This window comes from Balaenoptera borealis (assembly GCF_965194805.1).
Source record: "Balaenoptera borealis genome assembly, chromosome: 14".
Classification (NCBI taxonomy): Eukaryota; Metazoa; Chordata; class Mammalia; order Artiodactyla; family Balaenopteridae; genus Balaenoptera; species Balaenoptera borealis.
In genome coordinates this window covers 3,203,741-3,210,118 of record NC_138875.1, presented here as the reverse complement: position 1 = coordinate 3,210,118, position 6,378 = coordinate 3,203,741, and the positions used below count along the sequence as shown (strand labels likewise).

The window sequence follows — 6,378 nt, the reverse complement described above, 5'->3', positions numbered from 1 at the left end:
ATCTACCTCATGGGAATATATGTTTTACAAGAGAGATGAATATTATCTCACAATCTGCCACAATACCTAATATCTATCACATTTCAAAATGAATACAATTAGTGCATAAATCTCAGCATTGGCAATTTTCCTCTCTCTCTGGAAAAGTTTTTTAATTGAAAGCATTTTAAATGTTGAGAGTAAATGCACCATTTATTTCTATTAGATACTCTAAGTGTATTTGGTTACTTGGGAATAAAATAGTTCCTCCTTCAAAGGAAAAAAAAAATCCTTTAGGCTTATGTGACAATTGTATTTGGTAGAACGATGAACTGGAGTTTCAGTGGCTAGAATTTACAGAATGAATGATAGCACCATCTATAAAAGAAGATGCAGAATCAAATTCTCCAGTGACAGGAATTTCTTTTACAATTTTGAGAACAAAAGCATTCATGTAGAAGAAAATCTACATGGATGTGCTTTTCTATTCATATTGTTATAGCCTTTCAGTGCTAGAAATCTTGAAATACTAATAAAATAAATTTCACCGTTAGCCATTAACTTCCAATATGAGAGCAACATTTCTGTTAAAGATTTAACCTCTGTTTTCTTTGATAAGTTTGGGCTGTTAGTACAGAATTAACTAATTTAAGGTGAGGAAATTCAACTCTTGCCATGATTCCAGCATCAGCTGTATTTTCTTTTAACTCAATTGAAACCATGTTGTGTTTTTTTTTTGAAAATTGCAAATTTTTCAAAACTGTAAAACTATATAAGTTATTGAGGTTTTTTTTTTTTCCTACGAGAAAATCATATTTGGGATACACAGAGCACTGTCCCTAAGCTAGACACTTCCATCTCAATTTCAGGTGACAAATGAACTCACCATTTTACCTGCTACTGTGGTTTTGGTAGTTACTCTTGAAAGTACTATAAATTCTTTGCTCTCCCAGAGTTGATAAACAATCAATCCACATTATACTGGGGCCAACAGAAGCCATGTTGATTCATAATAACTGCTCCTGTGGTCCTGGGGTGTTTAAGTGGAAAAGAAGAAAGAGCAGTTTGCTTCTGGGGGAGGTGGCTGTGTTTAGAGTCTCAGACACCTGCGAACCATCTCAGGAGCTGGACGCTCACGGGGTCAAGGGCAGATGTCGTGAGGATGAAGACAAGGCAAATTCAAATCACTTCTTTCCTTCTCATCCTTTCCTGTCTCTTTTGGTCATACTTTTCATTGACCCTTAACAACAAAACTATTTTCAGAGGAATCATTGAAGGATTTCTGTCTAAATATGATCATCAAAATCCTGGAACATCTCTGAGACTTAGAGGATGGAAGATTTTCCATCAGACAGAACGGTGTAGAAATTCTGTTTCCCAGATTGGTCTGCTAACATTTATTAGCAACTTTGGCATGTTTCTTTATTTTTCTGACTTTAAGTTTCTCCAGCTATGAAGGGGAAGTTATAAAATCTACTTCTCAGAGATCTTTGGAGAGTCAACGAAATGCTATGGAATGTACCAGATACCAGCAGGATTATTTTTGGAACTTTGTGGAATAATTCAAAAGTGCAGCAGGAAGAAAAAGAATAGATATTCCTGTTATTTGAAGTCTTCCATAAATCAAACATTAACACTACAGTAGAAATATTTTTTGGTAAACAGATTTAAAAAGTGAAAGAAGTTTAAATTAAGATCAAAAATATAATAAAGGATGCATTATAAAAGAAGAGGAAGGGGATGTTATCCAACAAACACGGTTGGAAATATTTGCAATTCAGGGGAAACAAAGTCACATCCCCTCCCCCCCCCCCCACAAGCCATGCTTGAAAAAAATTCTGATAAATTAAGGATTAAAGTAAAAAAGGAAACCATAAAAATATAAAACTATATATATTAACTCTTTAACTGGTTCCAAGATAGGGCAGGACTTGCTGTCATACAATTAAAGGCTACAATCAAACAAAATGACTGATAAATTTGACTGTATAAAGGTGAAGTTTTTTTTACATCAAAACTCATAATCCAAACTAAATGCAGATGACAAATGAAGACAAGATCTGCAACAAACATGAAACTAAAGAGTTAACGTCCTGAGCACGTGGACGCTCGGACGCCCCGTGGCTGCCAGCCTCTTGGCCCGCTCGCTCGGCGCCCCCCGGCTCTGCCCAGGCCCGCGCCGGGGCCTCGGGGCCAACGAAGGACCCCCGCTGTACGGCTGCCGGGACCTGCACGCCTGGACTGCCGCAGCCCGCGCACGCAGCCGGCCCAGTCTGAACTTCCGCTGCCTCAACCAGATCCTGAATGTCAAAAAGCAGAGTGTCGGATGAATTTGAGGACAACGGGAACTTTGGGTGACGCTGGCCCTCTGGACGATACCACCTATGAAAGACCGGCCGAGGAGACGGTGGACTCCTTGGCAGAGTTTTTTGAACACCTTGCAGACAGACCTCACACATTTGAAGACTATGATGTCTCCTTTGGGAGTGGTGTTTTAGCAATTAAACTGGGTGGAGATCTAGGAACCTAAGTGATCAACAAGCAAACCCCAAACAAGCAAATCTGGTTATCTTCACCATCCAGTGGCCCCAAGTGTTACAACTGGCCTGGGAGAAAGTGGGTATCCTCCCACAATGGTGTGTCCCTCCACGAGCTGCTGGCCACAGAGCTGACTCAAGCCTTAAAACCCGAAATAGGGGCTTCCCCGGTGGCACAGTGGTTAAGAATCCGCCTGCCAATGCAGGGGACACGGGTTCGAGCCCCGGTCCAGGAAGATCCCACATGCCACGGAGCAACTAAGCCCATGTGCATAACTACTGAGCCTGCGCTCTAGAGCCCGTGAGCCACAACTACTGAAGCCCGTGAGCCACAGCTACTGAAGCACCTAGAGCCCGTGCTCTACAACAAGGGAAGCCACCACAATGAGAAGTCCACGCACCACAACGAAGAGTAGCCCCTGTTTGATGCAACTAGAGAAAGCCCTCACGCAGCAATGAAGACCCAACACAGCCAAAAATAAATAAAGTTAAATCTTAAAAAAAAACCCAAAAAACCCCCACAGAAATTCCAAACTGGACTTATCTTCTCTGGCCTACCCTGGAAAAGGCACTTGCTGCTCAGCCTAATGCTAAAGACATTAAACAAAGACACCAGCTTTGTTCTGAAGCTGAATGGCTAGCTTTTTCCATTCATGCTTTTGAGGACAGTTGCATGGTGTGTAACGGCTCTGTGAAAAGACCGTGTCGCCTCCCGCCCTGCCCCTGAGTTCAGATTTTTAACTTCTTTAGCTTTCTTTGGATTTATTGTCTGATTTCCCCTCTCACGTGATAGCCCTTAGCTTTCGTAATGTCTGTATGCCCATACCTTTATATATAACCTCACAACAAAGAAAAAGAAGAAGAAGGACAAATTCCAGGAGGAGAAACGAATTGGCTTCACCATTCATTCTTTGAAAGACTTACCACAAAAACTGCATGGAGAGCGTCTGGCCAACCTTGCCATCCTGTCTCAAAATGAGACTCATTAAAGGGAAACCTAAAACGTTCCTACTCCCCTTGAAAGTGTAAACACTTCTAAGCCCTTTGGTATTGAAGCATCAGTGGCAACTCGGGAATTCTCAAACCGAAGACCATTTTCCCTTTGTGCTTTGTGACTGCCAGGGTGTGGCCCGCATGGGGTGACACAGGGGGATGTGGTGCCGTGTCTTCCATATGTTCATTTACATGTGTGTGTACATATGTATTTTTTAAATTTAAGGGTCAGTATAGAATAAGCTATTGCAACACTGGTCTGAGAATGCAAAAAATCTCCCAAAAGCCATCTCTGTACGCTCCTGGATCTAGTACAATAAATGAGGTCATGGAGCTGAGGAAGTGCTTGGTAGATTGTGAAAGGCCACGTAAATGAAACGATGCTGGTGTTAATGAAAGGAACGCCGGTCTTACACTTGGCCCAGCCCAAAAGTCGTTGTCTGTCTCTGGGCAAGTTTCTCCAACTCCCTAGACCTCTGTTTTCCCCTGTTAACAGAGAGGGTTAACCTAGATAGAATATAGTCGATTCCCAATTTAGACATTTAGTGTTCCTGTCAGGCAACTTAACAGGCCCGCTTTAATTCCCTCCAGTAGAGGAGATGACAGTGAACAGTTTTTTTTAAGCTATAGAGTAAGGATATGGTTTTGGGTTTTGCTTTACTTGAATTTCAGTTGAATTCATGTTCAAATAATCACCCTTTATTGTGCCGTTACTGGGCTAAGCCTGGGCTGTAGGCTGAACGTTAAGGTGTTGGTCCTCACCCCCAATCACAGCCCTCATAAATGCGATTAGTGCCCTGAGAAGAGAGACCCCAGAGAGCTCCCTCATCCCTTTCACCACGTGAGGACACAGCGTGAAGACGGCTGTCTATGAACCAGGAAGCAGGCCTTCACCAGACAACCAGTCTGCCGGGGCCTTGATCTTGGACTTCCCAGGCTCCAGAACTATGAGCAATAAATTTCTGTTTATAAGTCAAAAAAAAAAAAGAGTTAACATCCTAACTCTGTAGATAGCAGTCCACAGTGAAAACATGATTTTTCCTTTTTTTTTTTTAAAAGAGACATAAACATGTTTAACTGAGGAAGAAAATAGAAATTTATCAATATGTTAAAAAATCCACCTTTTTAGTATACAAAAATGAAACTTAATAGGACATGCCATTTAAACTCATCAAATTGGCAAAGATAAGATGTTATAAGTTCTCAGCGCACTTGCCGGGGGGATGGGCACTGCCCCACGTTGCTGCGAGGGGCAGGTTGCCGCTGCTCACCTGCAGATCTCGCTTGCTTGTGTGGTCAGAACCCTGATAAAGTGCACACCTGTGGATCCGGTAATCCCCCTTCTCAGGTACCCACTTCCTTCAGGTCTCCTGGCCGCCCCATCAGGAGTAACTCTCTGTTCCATCTGCTGACATACAACTTCCAGCCCTGTGGAAAGCACCTTCCACCAGCAACTATTCCTTAAAGACCCCAGAAAACCTGCACAAGACCGAGTAAGAGCCACAGTTACAGTTACCATGGAGACCATAAAGCCTTCGCCGTCTCCTGTGCTCAAGGGGCGTCTGGAGCTCTGCTCGCCACTCTTGGGCCTCACCTGCTGATGCGTCATCCACACCAGGCTTACGGTCTCCGTGGGCTTCCAGCTCTGACCCTGAGGGGCACAGTGGCATCTGTCTCTGGTGGCCCCTCTGTGTCTGGCATCTCCTGGAAGCCGTCCTGGAAACAGTTTTCTCTTTTGACCACTGCCTTTCTCTTCTTGGAGGTCAGGGTCAAGTTCATGGGGTCAGGCAGACAGGCATCCTTCCCAGCCCCATGGACTCCATTCCCAGAAATGTAACAGGGAAAACCCCTTCCTCCTTCTCATCCTCCACCCCAATCTCCTCCAGCAAACTGCTCTGGGGCCCTTGTCCACCTGGTCAGCAGGCTTGCCCACCTGAATCTCAGTCCAAGCTCAGACCCTGACGCCTGCCACGCAGGCCCCTGATGGTTGGTTACAATGTCAGAAACAACAGATAAACCAAACGGCTGCCGCCATGGCACACATGTATCTGTGTTTCTAATGCTGCATTTCCTTCTCTCTCCATCCTTCTGCATCTCCTTGCTCCCAGCTGTAGCTCTAGGGCTGAGCTGAGGGCCTGGCACATAATGAACGCTTACTAACCATCTGTTGACTAACCAGTGCATCCATGAGAAGGAGTGTGACACAGCATTAGGAGAGTGTTTTCAAATGATGCTTAATAATGCTCAAAATGAAATAACGTTTTAAAAGCAGAATAAATGGAAGCAACCTAAGTGTCCATCAACAGAGGAATGCATAAAGAAGATGTGGCACATATATGCAATGGACTATTACTCAGCCATAAAAAGAAACGAAATTGAGCTATTTGTAGTGAGGCGGATGAACCTAGAGTCTGTCATACAGAGTGAAGTAAGTCAGAAGGTGAAAAATAAATACCGTATGCTAACACATATATATGGAATCTAAAAAAAAAAAAAAAATTGGTTCTGAAGAACCTAAGGGCAGGACAAGAATAAAGATGCAGATGTAGAGAATGGACTTGAGGACACGGGGAGGGGGAAGGGTAAGCTGCGATGAAGTAAGAGAATGGCATGGACATATATACACTACCAAATGTAAAATAGATAGCTAGTGGGAAGCAGCTGCATAGCACAGGGAGGTCAGGTCGGTGCTTTGTGACCACCTAGAGGGGTGGGATAGGGAGGATGGGAGGGAGACGCAAGAGGGAGGAGATATGGGGATATATGTATATGTATAACTGATTCACTTTGTTATAAAGCAGAAACGAACACACCATTGTAAAGCAATTATACCCCAATAAAGATGTTAAAAAAATTATTAGTAAAAGCA

The 6,378-nt window shown here is 43.4% G+C and overlaps 1 pseudogene across 1 annotated transcript; it reads left to right on the top strand.

Annotated features, from left to right (window-relative positions):
- The first annotated feature begins 1,130 nt into the window (after positions 1–1,130).
- Positions 1,131–5,862, top strand: LOC309611268 (frataxin, mitochondrial pseudogene; annotated as a pseudogene). The gene is made up of 2 exons: positions 1,131–1,135; positions 2,063–5,862. The product of its transcript is annotated as a frataxin, mitochondrial pseudogene (transcript).
- The last annotated feature ends 516 nt before the right edge of the window (positions 5,863–6,378 follow it).